Below are 15,339 nucleotides of genomic sequence, written 5' to 3' on the forward strand. Positions count from 1 at the left end.
ATGATATTACAGATGATGAGTGAATGATGCTCATGTCCGGTTAAAAATCACTCACACTACCAAGCGGTGAATGGTGTCGCCCCTTCCCATCTACAGACAGTGATCACACCGTATGATCCAAATCATTATGAATGATTTACAGAAGATCCTGGGTAGGTACTAATGTCGTTCTGAACATCCTGGAACTTGGTGACGTTTGAAGGTTCCCTTCTCAGGCTCCAGACACTCTGGTCTCTGTTATGTTAGGATCCTTTAGCTTGTTCACCTGCTTGGTCTTCATCAAAGGCTTTTCAAAACTACGAGTCCTAGGTAAACAACATGGCGATGCCCTGTAAATGGATAGGGAAAGCTGTAAATTACATTACATTCATTTGGCAGACGCTTTTATCCAAAGTGACGACATCCAATAAGTGCATACCAAACGCCATTGGAACAACTACAAAACACAGGTCCGATAAGGTACAATGCTCATCATGTAACAGTTATTCATAACCATGAACACAGTTCACGCAGTAAGCATAGGCTAGGTCAGAAAATTATAGTAAGTCAAGCTAGGAGGCATGACAATGAGCTACAAGATCAAGATAATGATACAAGTGCAATATAAGTGCTGGATGGAAGTACAAGTGTTAGCATGAAAGTGCTACAGGAACAAATTCGGAGGATGGAAGTGATAAGAGCGATCCTAGATTGGGAGTGCCCTGCAGAATACTGATAGTCAGTCCAGATACAATCTGAAGAGATGTGTCTTCAGACCACAGCGGAAGATGGGAAATGACTGAGTGGTCCGTAGAGGAACGGGGAAGTTCGTTCGACCACTGGGGAGCTCGGGCAGAGGAGCTCTGTGGTCGGGACGAGCGAGAACTGTTCACCCAGATGGCCGGGAGTGCAAGTCGCCCTGCTGCGGCAGAGCGGAGTGGTCGAGCTGGCGTGTAGGATTGAAGCCGGAGAGTGAAGAGCAGAGGATTTTAATCCCTGAGTCTGAGGCATTAGCCACGTGAGGCCTGTACAGGACTTCACCCCTTAGCACAGTTTAACTCACTTCCTGTTCGGAAGCTTCTTCCGTCCGTCACACTTAGCCATTCATTTGCCTCTCTGACTTCTGCTTTCTGCGTGGAACGTGCTTTCCAAAAGGGTTTGGGGTCAAATCTATTGCTGTTCAGGCAAAGTAGTAGGCCAGTATCGCAATCCAGTGGAGACTCAGGACAAATGGAATGGCAGCAACGCTCTGTACCACTAGATGGCAGTAGTACTGAAGACATTTAAAGCGGTCACGCTGAAAATACGTAATCTCAAGGGCATGCACAGTCAACAAGTGTAAAAGATTGCACTCTTTGTATTTGTAACAAACAAAAAAACTATTTAATTTAAACCTAATCCCCTAACCCTTATATTGAAGGAATATTTTCTTTCTATTGTTAATATTACATAATAAAATAATGCAAAATGTGATGCTTACATCCTGTTGTTTTTTTGTAAACAATGTACATTGTATGTCTATTTTTCCAGTAATTTTTTTTCCAAAACACCGCACTGAGGATAAAAAATAAAAAATAAAAAGGTGTAAAACATTATTTTCCCAGTTGTAGGACTGTGGTTGTTAGGCGATTGTTTGGCAGCAGTCTGCATTGAATCATCAGAGGGAACGGAATATTAATACTCCGCCACTTCCGTTTCTTTGTTAATGTGTTCATTGCCAAGGGATTTCGTGGTCTGAAAAGCGCAAGTCTGGTTCAGTGTGTATCCTAGAAAACACAATGCGAGTCTTCAATCCAGTAAGCACGTTAAACGCACACTGCGTTTAGTTCCTTCCTTGTAATCAACGGCCAAGGAACAAATTACTCAGTCAACTCATTCTGTTTATATGAATGAATATATCGTACCTCGGGGAACGGCAGTTAACAACTCGCTGAAAATGGCATTGTGTATGAGGAAAATAATAATTAAATCCATACCTCTGTGCCCTTAAAATTTTACAAACACAAGTAATGAAATTTTTGTAGATCCCCTGGGTAAAACATTTAACCATGATCTCACATGTTTCCACAGCTACACAAAGTGCCGTTTCTCACATCGTTGTTTTAATTTCATCACAATTTAAAATGAAAACGCCCTTTGGCCAGGAAACACAGGTACCTACATTGTTTGCATTGTAATAACAAACATATTGTATGAAACACTTATTTTAATAAGTGGTTCATAAAGAAACTTTTAACAACCTAGAATAACAGGGACTTCTTTCAATTTGCATTGTAGAATGGAAAGCCAGAAAGATCCATGGGTTTGTCTCCATTAATATGTATAATTTTTTAATTTAAAAAAGCATAATTTATGTTCAAGATTTGATCCTGTTTTACTGTACTGAATGCACCCTGGTCACTATACAGCACTATACAGCACTCTTATAAAATCTGTCCTGGAGAACTGCTCTGTTTGGACACTATTAATGAGGCAATGCAGCTGAAGATAAATATTAATATACTGTATAGTAATTCCGGAATATCAGGAATATACTGTACAGTATATAATTGTAGAATTACACTTGGGCCAAGTTCATCTGAAAATACTGCTGTCATGTGTGCATATAATAGTAATGGTCATTGACATTGTAGACATTGTACTATATTTGTATCCAAAAATACAGTTAACAGAGGAATTAATTATTTTATTTACAATTATTTTACACAGGGGAGATGCAACGCATATTGTATTTTAAAATGAAATAAATACAACACATATATGCATGTGTGTATATTAGATTTGTGTAACATCTTTTCTAAATCTTAATTTCAATTTGAGCAGAAAATGAATGAATGCAAGGGACCTGAGCTGAACTGAGCTGAATTGAGCTGAATTGAGCTGAATTGAGCTGAATTGAGCCCGAGCTGAATTTGACGGAGACGACAAGAGACCTGGGGCAGAAGACGGTGTCTGCAGCGTTCGTTGTGAAAGGATTGTTGTATAAAGTTGAATTCTGTACGTTCGCCAGCTGGCCAGCATCCTTTTAGTTGCTTCCCACTAATGGTCTCACTCCATGACGTGTTCAGAAAAATTCAGAAAAAGTTCATTCTTCTCCAGATGTTTGTCTACTGGAAACAGAGAGATGGACACAGCACAAGCTTAACTTCCTGGGTGGCTTTATCAAGTAAAAGCTGTAAACTGTCCTTTCGATTTGAGCTATGTTCTAATCCAAATTAAATTTGAATTTTGATAATATAAAATTATGGTTATCATATTTTGCAGTATTGAGAATTATGAAAGAAACAACACCTTGATTTTTCCTAAAATCTCTGGTGACCCTTTTCTGCACTGTTGGAATAATGCCTTTTGAAACTTAAAATCCACCAAAATAAGGAGTTTGAAATGTGTTTCAAATCATTTCAGTTGAAGGGGACATTTCAGTTCGGTTTTAAAACACTAGTCAGTGCAAGATGAAAATATCATTAGTATATACATGAATTATGAGTGTTTTTTCTCATTTGCTTCACTGAATGCTTTTAAATTAATATATTACCCAACATAATTTTCTTATAAATAAAATTGCGGTGAGGTATTCTGTTGCAATATATATTTTCAAACTCCTGATAACACGAAGAAGAAGATAAGCCTCACTCATTAAAAAAAATGTAAATACATCATTCAAAACAGTTCGTAACAGGTCAGCTATTCCTTAGTAATGCATTTAAGGATGTATTCACATTTGAGAGTCATGTGAGTTTATTTTGGCAGCTACAATTTTGGCTCCGTACACCAAAACCAGAGATTCATTCAGCACCTGAGCTTTGAAACTCAAGACCGGCAGACACCATTTATCACTCTCACTTTATTTTAAAACTTCACTTTTCAGATGCTTTCAGGGGGGTGTTACCATACTTTGTTTAACCATGTGTTGCCAGTATCACAGAACACACTGTATTCTTACAGCATCTGTTTGAAAAGCTGAAACATTTGTCAGCTTGTGAAGAAGCTCCCATGTGATATATATCAGAAATGTGAGCGACCTGCCAAAACAGGCTGGGCTTGTGAAGGAGTGCTCTGCCCTGGTCTGCACATCAGCTTCAGCCACATCAGCATCTGCTGATTGTGCAATAAACAAAACAAAGCACTTTTACACCACGTCTGCACCATGCACCAGAATATTGCACTTTTGCACTAAAGCACTTTTAGTGCACATGCATATTGCATTGGAAATACCAAAGCTAAGTAGAACTCAGTTTCAGTCCGTGTGGTGCAGAACGGGCGGCGACATCGCTGCGTCTTTTTCCTCCGCCGGGCAGACCCGCGCGGTTGTGCGCGCGCTACGCGGCACGTGCGCATCGTGCGCGAATGCGTGGGCCGAGGCGGGGCGCATTCCTGCGATCGTCTGCCGGGTGAAAAACGAACATTTGTCAGATCCGGGAGGGCGAGGCGCCGATCGCGCTGAGGCGTGACATCATTATCAGTGACAGATCGAGGCTCTGAACAGAGTGAGACATCTTCAGCTTTCCTGCGTGCTGAACTTCGTTGATAACGGCCCCAAAATGGTTTTTCATACCTACGCAAGCCTGTCCAGTCTCAGCAAGAATCACCCATATGAGGAGTTATTTTTAAAAACAAAAAGATGATTGTTTTTAAACTTGTAACCCAGTTCTGTGCTTCAAGCACGAACTGATCTCAAATAGAAAATACCCAGAGAAAACCTCATAGTTTATGATTTTGATTTAGAATTACATACTTGTTTACTGTAAAAAGAAATCATAAAAAAGTAAAGAAATGATACAAAATAAATCGTATTATCATAGATGAAAACAGATTGTTATTATAATTATTATAATAATTCTAATTATTTCTTTGTGTAGGAGTGTTGGTGAAGGTCTTCATGATCACCATGAGTGTGTGGGATTCTGACTGTGAGGTCCCAGTGTTCTAAGGTGTACAGGGTGTGTTAGGGTGCACACAGGTGGGTATCTGAGTTTGTGGGCAGCCAGTGCATGTTTGGGAACACACAGCTGTTACAAACATATACACATATATATATATATATATATATATGTAACTCCTGAAATATCGTTGGAAATGCTTCCCTCTTTATCTCCAAAGCATTCAACACACACGACTAAGGTTGAGTTTAAACTTGCAACCGATGGTCCTTCGGCCACCTCCGTTTTAAATGGTTGAGAGAATGTTGGTCTCTGCTCGTAAAAAACATCCTGTGAATCATAATGGGTCCAAGTGAGCTGAAATGTCACCATCTTCACATTCGAACCGCTGGGAAGTCTACTTTGGCTGATTGGCTGCTATTCATCATTGGCCACTTGAGTTCCAGTAGCTCTTAAGCAATCCATCCATTATCTAACCCACTAATTCTTTGTGTGTGTGTGTGGGGGGGGGGGGGGGCAGGTTAGTCAGTTCATCCCGGGCTGTTAACCCACATGAGCAGAACCGATGTCCTCGTGTTGCATGAGTGAGGTGTTGGGTCGGCACGGATTCCTGCTTCAAGTTTTTAGAACAAAAACACGAGCGAGGGACCTCTGAACCCCTTTCCGCCTGTCAGGAGCCAAATGCTGCTCATACAAAGAGGCCATAACTCACTCCGCAAAACGGTTTGGAAACTGTTGATCGTTGGCATCCACTCCTTTCTCAGGATGTGCTCTTTTCATAAACAAGCAGCTTTTTTTTCCTTCTTTTTTTTCTCCACTGGATATTTACGGTGATGGATTCCAGCATCGTTCCAGCAACGTTCGTGTTTCACAACTTCTTTTCCGTTGCCTGCTTCATGGCAGAAAGGCACCAGCAGCCGTCTCCAGAGTTTCCCAGAATTAAAAAAATAATATATCAAGGGGTGCTGAGTGGCTCATCCTGCTAATTACTCTTCCAGAGCAAAGATGGACCCCCCCCACACTGGTATCAAACCAGACCGTGCCAATGCCAGCTGTGATTGGCAGCCCCGCAGGGAGAAGCGCTACTGTCTCTAGTTTTGCTCCAGAGACAGGAGGGTGTCGGTCAGACAGAAATCTCAGTGTGCACCACTGACCCCTGCTGGTCGATCCGGGAAGTCCACCTGCTGAGCCACACATGAATGTCTTCCTCCTGCCTATACTCCGCACACATAAGAAACGTGAACTGTATCAATTATGTGTTAATTTATATGTTATTATATTATGTGTGCGTTGAATATGGACTGTGGCAGCGAGCGAGTCGTACGGTATTTCCGCCGTTTCAGTTTGTCTTCCGTGTCCTCGCTTCGTCATCGGAATGTCCGAAGTGAACTGGCAAACTGCGCAGAGGCCGAACGTGCTATGAATCAACGAGCACGTTCCGTTTGGGGCTGACCAGCTCGACGAATTCACAAGCAGATGGCCAACCACATCAAAATCAGGGCGCAAAAGCCAACATTTGCAGCACATTAATCAAGCCAGGCATTAGCATGTGTTATTTTTAAAGCTTGTGAATATCTGCTTTACTACTACTGGCCGTCAAATAGGCCATAGTTTTTTTAGTTGGACAGCCAAAACACAATCATAAATAAGTTTTACGTAATATGTTCTTTCTTCCTCAAGAAGGCAATTTTCTAAAATGTAATGCATTTGGGGCCAAAAGATGTTTTGATCCGGGCGGTTTTCATTGCTTCAAGAAAAAAGAAAAGAACAAAAAACTCACACAATCTGTTTTCTATAAGGAAAAGAAAACACAATGAGTCACAGGGCAGGATTTGCAGTCAAGAGAGTTTTTGCAATTTGCAAAGGTTATTTTGGGTTGGACTAAAAGAGCATATTGCATTACACGGCAAGGGAATACAACAGAATCGCTGAGGTGAGACGGTGGTCAGTTCCCCCACACGTGAGTTGTGCGTTAGTCTTTTCAGTGTTCCGTGCATTACGAGCACACTAAACAAAAATGGAACGGCGAATGCGTCCAAAAAAACGATGAGGTCACAGTGGTGGTCTACCTCACTGGATATCCCGTTTCCCTCTTGCGAAATGGAGTCTCGCTCGCGACAGAGTCACTCTACTGTCCGTTCGTGACTTACAAGTGAAGCATCGGAGAACTCCAGCAGCTGTGCCTGCTCAGACGTACAGAATCCGGCGCTGTCGTTACGGTAACAGACGCGAGGGCTTCTCTGTTCACCGGCGGGCACACTGACGTCAGCGAGCCAAAACAGAAACAGATGCATCTGATCCCGTGCGCCATGGAGGCCGAGAGTCAGAGCCTGCGGAGGGCTTCGGGGATTGAGAACAACTCTGAGCTCACGCTGCAAATATTTCCCACTTTTATCTGACTTATAAAGTACAATTTCCAAAACAATGTCTGAAGACTCTGATGTATCTGACTCTGTGATGTCGGATATTTTAATATCTTGCGAATCCACAACTGCAGCATACTGTGCATGAGATGAGTCACACAAAACAGCATAATTTAGAAAAAGCTAAAAGAACTGACTGCACAGCGAAGCTCTGCCCTAATCGTCGTGTTTGTTCTGATTTTCGTGGCGTTACGTTTTTGGGGATTTGTCCGGGTCGTTTTTTGGCAGCGGGACAGCTGCGAGCCTGGGACTCCGCCGCCGCCGCGCCCTGTGAGCTGGGTATTTACCCGGAAATCCTCCATCAAAAACCCAGCGGGGCGACCGTGTCACATGTGAGAACACACGCACAGATCATGTGTAAAACATGTGTTGTACATGTTATGCTCATGGAGGAGCACATCTGCGAAACAGGTTGAGAGCAATGAGGCATGACTCAGGACTACAAATCCCAGAATTCCTGATCCCCTCTGCACGGCCCTGGCATCAGGGCTGACCGGACGAAAACATATTTTGTATGGTGTTTTGACGGGTAATGTTCACTTTTTTATGTGCACATTTTGGTTTGGGTTTTGTTAGATTAGGAAAATCTGATTTATTTTTGTGGTCAGACACACACCCATTATATGGAGCCTTAGTCGAGCAAAGAATACTTGAATCAACTGCTTATAAACATTTTAGATGGCTGTGAAAGGGTCTGGCAATGCTCAAGGTGGTTCTCCAAAGCCATTTTCCACAATACCCTGACTTCAGGCTTCCAGAGAATGTTCCAGAGAAACCTCAAACCACGGACTGGGGATTCAACAACGGGAAACTGCGTGTGACCCCCAGAACATTCCCACAGTTCCGTGTTCGATGCCAGGAAGCAATCGGAGGAAAGGGCGATCGAGCACGCCATACTTTGCAAAACACAACCGTCAGACCGAAGTAAACATCACTCCTCGCAGCGACGAAGAGCACAGCTGCCTTGTTCTGTGTCCCCTGGCAGCAGAGCGTCCGTGGAGCTGCTCACCAGGCCGAAGCGTCGGGCTTCAGGGGTCCGAGCGTGCCCGCAGGAAGCAGCTGGCTCTGGCAGGGGAAATGCCAGCTTAGGCCTGGCACATGCTCCCTGTGTGAGAATGTAACAGCGTGTTCAGGGCCGCGTGTTCAGGGCCGCGTGTTCAGCCGCGTGTTCAGGGCGGGGAGAGGTCAGCGTGTCCAGGCTCCGCGTGTTCAGGGCGGGGAGAGGTCAGCGGGTCCAGCGTCCTGCTGGGATCACACGCTTGCGCCGACCGCTCATTTGGGCAGGCCTCCACCTCTCTGCAGGAGACCGCCGGCCAGCCAGCCGCGATTCGCACACAGCTAAAACGTAACTAAATTACATTTCCTAGCCTTCGGTAAAACTAATTATAATGGAGGGGAAATCGTTTTCAAAAATCCCTGCAATGCTGAACTTTGGACATCCTCAGTCATCGTCCCACGGTAACACAGCCCCCCCCTGTACTGAGTGATCCGCAGGACTGTAATGACTGCGTTAATTATGGCGGTTATTTGCCTCTGAGCCTTTAAGCCCCAGACTGTGGGGTGAGGTTCAGAGCGCGGCCAGCTCTCCACCTGTAAACAAACCCCCCCAGTTCAGCTGAGGATTCCACTCCCCTCCCCACCACAGCACTTTCTCCACTGTGATCCTGCCTCTCTCAGGTTTCTGTCTCTACTTACAGCAGGCTGTGCCGTCACATGCAGGCCCTGGCCTGACTAATTAACCTCAGCATGTAGGGTCAGCCTGCAGCCTGAGCTGTGCTGCCTGTAGATTCTGCCTCAGCTGTGCTACCTGTAGATTCTGCCTCAGCTGTGCTGCCTGTAAATTCAGCCTCAGCTGTGCTGCCTGTAGGCGAGTCCAACACTGTCCGTGGTCCTGAAAGCAGGATGCTCTACCGGCAGCCCTCTACTCTACCTTAACCCCTACCTCCAACACCTTACTGTCTTTTTGATTGACCCATGTCACTATCCTCCTGTGTTTCTGGTTGGCCCATGTCACTATCCTACTCTGTTTCTGATTGGCCCATGTCACTATCCTACTGTGTTTCTGATTGGCCCATGTCACTATCCTGCTGTGTTTCTGATTGGCCTTTCTCATTGTATGAAAATTTGGTATTATGCTACACATGGTGTGGCTGTAGGCCCAATGACATGTTATATCACTGAATACACAAAGCATACCCAAAACCAGATCATTTTAATACACCTCTGAGCAGAGTTACATGTGAACAAGCACACCCCATCAAACCTTTCTCTCCATTTTTTTAGCGAATCTTGCAGCGCCCGTTTCTGCGATGGCCATGATTTGATCGCCGCTTTGCTGATCTTCAGCTTGAGAGGCGATTTATCGAAGTGGCTTTGGATCAAAAGTATTAAAAGAATCTGCTAAATGGCTGAATTGAAAAATAATATTTCTAAGAGCAGCGTGCGGTAAATGTTGGGTAAACAACCAGTTAAAAAATTGCCTAGACGGGTTTGGGGAGGGGTTGTGCTTACAGACGGCTCTCGGAGGGGTTCACACAGAGGGGGGTGGAGGGGTGGGGGGGCGGGGAGGGGGGTGATCCATCTAGCTGCAGTCGGCGGCCAGGCAGGCAGGCAGGCAAGCAGGGGGCTGTAGAAACAAAGAAACAAAGCGAGGAAATTTCCTGTTTGAGACGAGGCAGTTTTTCGTCTGCGTGTTTACAGGAGCTTATAGCGCCTCTCTCTCCTCCTCACATGGCCTCCCGCGAGCCGAGCATGTGCTTCTGTCCCGCACCTCCCCTCTGCTCCCAACGCCACTCCGCTTCTCCTCTTCTCTCTCCTCCTTTTCTTTGGAATTTTCCTTCTTTTTCAGTGTGGTATTCCGAGGTCACAGTGTGTGACTTTCCTCAAATTTCCATGAGCAATTAACAGCTCAGCGTGAGCTCAAAGAGGGCTCAAAGAGTCCGGGCCTGTCTGCCCGGGCCTGTCTGCGTTTTTTCCCATCAGTCATTATAAATTCATGTGTAATAACTCTGGCAAAACTACAATATCTACTGTGATTCCACTGTTAATATAAATAAATTCATAGTACACTTTTTTATGTGTTTGTGTGTGTGTGTGTATGCATGTACATACATGCATGGTTGCGTGCGTGTGCGTGCTTACGTTTATGCATGTGTGTGCTTGCATGTGTGTGCACATGTGCGTGTGTATGTGTGTGTGTGTGTGTGTTGTGTGTGTGTGTGGACAGAAAGGCAGGTTTGGATCGTGCTGGCTTTTTTAAAGTCCTATTTAATTTAATTTAAGCTGTATTTACCCAGGCCAATAAAACAGCAAACCCCCTTTCCCTTTCAGCTCGATCTGTGGAAACATGAGGATCTGAGGGTGAGTTTTTCTAATTTCACTGTTTACTGAATCGACGAGAGCAGCCAACAGCTTCCAAAGCATCTGTTTCAGATCGCCTGCGCTGGCAGAGCCTGCTCTGACGCTTCAGGACCCAGAGAGAAGGACTGCTGGATGGTGAGCATGTTTCCTTCCTGCCTGACTTCAGATGGATTCCCACACCACAGGGTGCTTTTAATCCTGATGTTTAGACGGGCACAGGCTGATGCACAGTGACTGGCCGTTCCTAACACCCTGTTCTGTCCTTCAGTTAAGGGAGGAGTGATGTACTGCACAAACCCCACGGTGGCCTGTTTTACTGCCATTGACACAGCTTTCCTCCTCATGCTGAGAGACAGCATCCACAGAAAGACAAACACCACACCTAGAGTCAACTCTAAACCTTTTGTTAGCTTTCTTATGCATGAACCAATGGTGAAAAAATACTCAGCTGGTCAAGAAACAGCTGAGCAGCCAATTGTCCAAATACTTTTGCTCCCCTAAAATGGAGGGATTTATGTATTAAAAGAGCTGCAATTCCTATGTGATTCACCTGATTGGGGTGTAAATACCCTCAAATTAGCACTGAAATAAATTAATTCACGGTTTTAGCCATACCAAGATGTTCTAACACAGATTAATTCATGATTTTAGTGATACCAGGAATTTTTCACACAGATTAATTCATGGTTTTAGCCCGCCCCCCCCCCCCCCCCCCACCCACAGGAAGCGGTCACCAGGCATTCCGAGCAGCGCCGTGGGAAGACATACCTGCGTCTGCCGTGGAAGCGTGTCGTTCACGCGGAAACAAGTCGTTTCCTGGCCCCCGCAGTCTCCTGAGCAGAATGAGTCTCTGTTTCAGGTGAAAACACAGCCAAGGCCTTCACAGGAACTGCCAAAATAAGGGCGGGACGTTGCTGCGACGATCCCGAGAAGGCGCCAGGTCAGTGCCAAACATTTCAGCAGTTCGGCCTGGAGGGATAAAGGCATCTCAGGAACACATTCCTACACAGCCTTTGGTTTTCCATTTTTCCATATTGAATCATCACTTTGGTTTGGTAATTTTTGTTAATATAATACAAATCAATCAGTGTTGAAATAAATTCTGAATCTAAATCCAAATCTGCCCAGGATTAAACTGCCAAAGACATGATTGACAGATTTAAAATTTAGAAACTTAGCCAGGCATCAAACTTGGGTCAAAGGCCAAAGACATATGCGAAATACACGCACTCTTTAAATGATTATTAAAAATTCAAAAACACTCCCGTAGATCCCTGAGAATTTGTTCAATAAAAATGTGTTACTATCTCTGTTCTGAAAATTTGTGAAAGTGGATGTTTCATTTTGAAACTGTGAGTAATCTGCAGGAATTTTACCAGTGTCTAAAGGGCTAAATCACTTCCAACAAGTATTTGACCCAGGTCTGTAAGACACAATATGTTTCTAAAAATAGAGTCAACTTCTCTAGCGGCTGCCTGATATTTGGCCACTGGATGCGGCTTAAACAATCACAATGACCCACGAGTGTTTCCCCTCAGCGCGCAGCTCAGCGGCGCGCCGGAGGCAGAAGCCGTCGCTGATTCACCGCGCCCCGGCCGAGGGGACAGCCCCGCGTGCGTAACGCCATGACGAACGGTTGAGAAAGCAAAAGTTCTTACGTCACATCAATTATGACCTAATCACGGCATTCCCGGGCTGTCTCAGAAATGGGACGTGTAACTCTGGGGGTTGCAGGGTTGAATCCTATGCTGACACCCGTCAGTAGCCGCCCTGAGTATTCACTCATGCAGTGAGGTCACAGGCGGGTTTAATGCGTGTGTGTGTGTGTGTGCAGTGAGGTCACAGGCAGGTTTAGTCACAGCACTATGAATTTTGGAGCCAACGCTTGATGACAGGGCAAGCGGCCATGACAGAAGTGATGATGTCATAGTGATGGAAGGAGAAGCGCTTATGACGATCACTGGCTGATGTCGCTGAACTCCACACACACACACACACATACACACACACACACTCTCTCTCTCTCTCTCTCACACACACACACACACAGGCACACACACGCACACCCTCTCTCTCTCATGCATACACACACTCTCTCTCACACACATACACACACACACACATTGTTCTGTTAGACTCTGACTCTGCAGCACATTTCTGCAGAAAGCTGGGCTTCACCACCAGCTCAGACCCTGTCGCACAATAATCACAGAAACGAAACACACAATGTGCACACAGAATCGCTGACTGAGAAAGGCACTCGTGAAACGGGTATTCCCAGAAACACAGCGCCATGGAAACATTTAAACGGTCTTTAATTAAGCTCATGTAAACAGTGACCCAATCCATGACTGGATCGGTCAGTTAGCTTCAATATGAACATCTTAGCAAGTATTTTATGACGTCTTTTTGTCTTGGCTTGGCCAGTTAGATCTCCACAGTAGAGTAGCTGTGTGCACATCCAACCTGTTTTGAGGCCAGGTGGAGGATAAACACGTGAAGATTGAAGAAAAATGGATATCCGCACACTGGATTACAGCTCCCAATACTTTATTGACTAAAAAACAGATCTCCAACCAGGTCTCACCGGTTTGCTACTGAAAACTGCATGTGAACTGAAAAACAAAACAGAGTTTGCAAAGTTTTACCCTCTAAATCAAAGCTTCATTTCTCATCAGAAGTAACACGGTAAAGACCGAGAGTGGGTCTAAGCACTGATCTCTGTTTTGTGGTGCACAATAAAACTGTGATTTAGAAAAGAGCACATTCAGTTTCCCCTTTCCAGGTTGTTTTTTATGTGTTGTTAAATTTTTAAAAATCCAGAGAGATTTGTCCATCCTTAAAGACGACAGGGATTTAGCAGGGGATTTTACCCAAAGTAACTTAGGGAATGATTAGATCCAACTCTTCAGCTGGAGAGTAGCAAAGCTACTATCAATTCAGGGCCATTGTAAAGATGCCAAAAGACCTGCTAAATGCTGTGATAAGTCTTTCTTTCATTTGAAAATATAATAGACTGTGATAACAGACTCACTTAGTCAATAAACTCCTTTCCTTCTTTGTGATTGGTCTTTGTACGGGTCAGTGGTCAGGCACAGCTATGTGATTGGTCGTTGAAAGGTCAGAGGTCAGCGTTGGTTTTGTTTCTGTCCGGAGGTTCTGACGCCTGCTTCTTTGAGATAAAGTTCAGAGAGTAAACAGAAGGAAAGGCCGCCTGGCAGAGACCCAAAACAAGAGCTGGGGTGGGGGGCCGGGGGGGGGAGGGGTTCAGTCACTGCAACAGTCAAACAAATCACAACACAAACCAGTCAACCTACAATACAAACTACTAGTTAGTCAACATTTTAAGCCACTAGTTAGTCAACAATACAAACCACTAGTCAAATCACCAGGTACAACATCTCCACTCCAGTTCCACTAACCCACCTTCAGTTCCAAAAGAACTTTCACTGACTCATTTTAATTAAATGTATCCTGTATTTAACCAGAAATATAATCCTCACTGCAATCTCCCATTGCCAAGAGAACAGAGTACACAAATACAAAATATGCAAGAATGCACAAGGCAATATTAAATATGAACCAGACGACAAGAACCCGTGACATTAAAAACAAACGGCAGAAATACCCAGCTGCCGTGCGTGTGATGATAGGCACGTTGTTCAGCCAGCACCCTGTCGGTTTGGCCTCTGAGATCACAGATTTATCCCACAAGTTCTGTTCTGGACTGGATATGTTCTGGACCCGTTCTGGACCCGTTCTGGACCCGTTCTGGACCCGTTCTGGACCCGTCCCGGGCTGAGCTTCGCAGCCCTGCATTGTCCCCCGGGCCCAGATCCACTTCCCTCAGATACAAATCAGAACTCCAAAACAGGAACTAAACAGAGCGAGAATATCATATGACACGGTTGTGACACACTGAGGAAAAATGTTGTCAGATAAAAATCAGATTTCATTAAAATGAAACTTTCATAGCAGCGTCTTATCAACACATAATGTTGAAAGTAACAGATCAATAACAAATTCTGACAGTTAAAAGGGCAGTTGCTGATAAGAGATAAAAACTTGGCTGAATGAGACTGAATGCCTCCAAATCACAGTCAAGCCATCTCTCCTTTCACTTTGGGCCTTACCTCCTATCCATCCCATCAACTGTGAAGTACAAAAAGGCTAATGTTGTTAGTGCTAATGTTGTTAGTGCTAGGACTACTAATACTAATACTAGTACTATTACTAATAATATTCCTAATACTACTACTACTACTACTACTACTGATAATAATAATAATAATAATAATAATAATAATAATAATAATAATAATAATAGCATGTGTGGTGTGCGTTTCGGGGGGGAGAGAAGACTGCGTTTCTCGGTTGAGCACACAGGGCAGGACGGTGTGTTCCATTAGTGGAGTTCAGTGTAAGGTCACCATGTTGAGCCAGAATGTTGCTGGCGGAGACGGAGGTGTAGCTCTCCATGGCAGGGGGGGCGTGGGGGGGGTGGGGGTGCAAAGACCGCTGCAGGAGTCTCTATCAGGTCCGGAGTGGAGGAACATGCCGGAGCTCTCTGCCAAGTCCACTACTGCCAACACTTTCAGGAGCCTTTACCATTTCCTGGATCTTAACACCAGTCTGATCTCAGTCAGTCACCCTAATCTATGGATCCACCTGCCCAGCATGCAGCATGCAACATGTGT

General features: G+C 44.6%; 1 long non-coding RNA gene across 3 annotated transcripts; it reads right to left on the reverse strand.

Moving 5' to 3' along the window:
• Positions 1–7,788: 7,788 nt before the first annotated feature.
• LOC135257736 (uncharacterized) lies at positions 7,789–15,339 on the reverse strand. Of its 3 annotated transcripts, none has more exons than XR_010330723.1 (3): positions 14,398–15,339; positions 11,411–14,359; positions 8,630–9,908 (listed from the first exon to the last, which is right to left on the reverse strand). It is a non-coding gene; the product is annotated as an uncharacterized LOC135257736 (long non-coding RNA). The 3 variants fall into 3 exon arrangements; XR_010330722.1 differs by having other exon boundaries at positions 11,411–11,611; positions 13,677–15,339; XR_010330721.1 differs by lacking the exon at positions 8,630–9,908 and adding an exon at positions 7,789–8,620 and having other exon boundaries at positions 11,411–15,339.

The sequence above is a fragment of the Anguilla rostrata genome, chromosome 6 (assembly GCF_018555375.3).
Source record: "Anguilla rostrata isolate EN2019 chromosome 6, ASM1855537v3, whole genome shotgun sequence".
Lineage (NCBI taxonomy): Eukaryota > Metazoa > Chordata > Actinopteri > Anguilliformes > Anguillidae > Anguilla > Anguilla rostrata.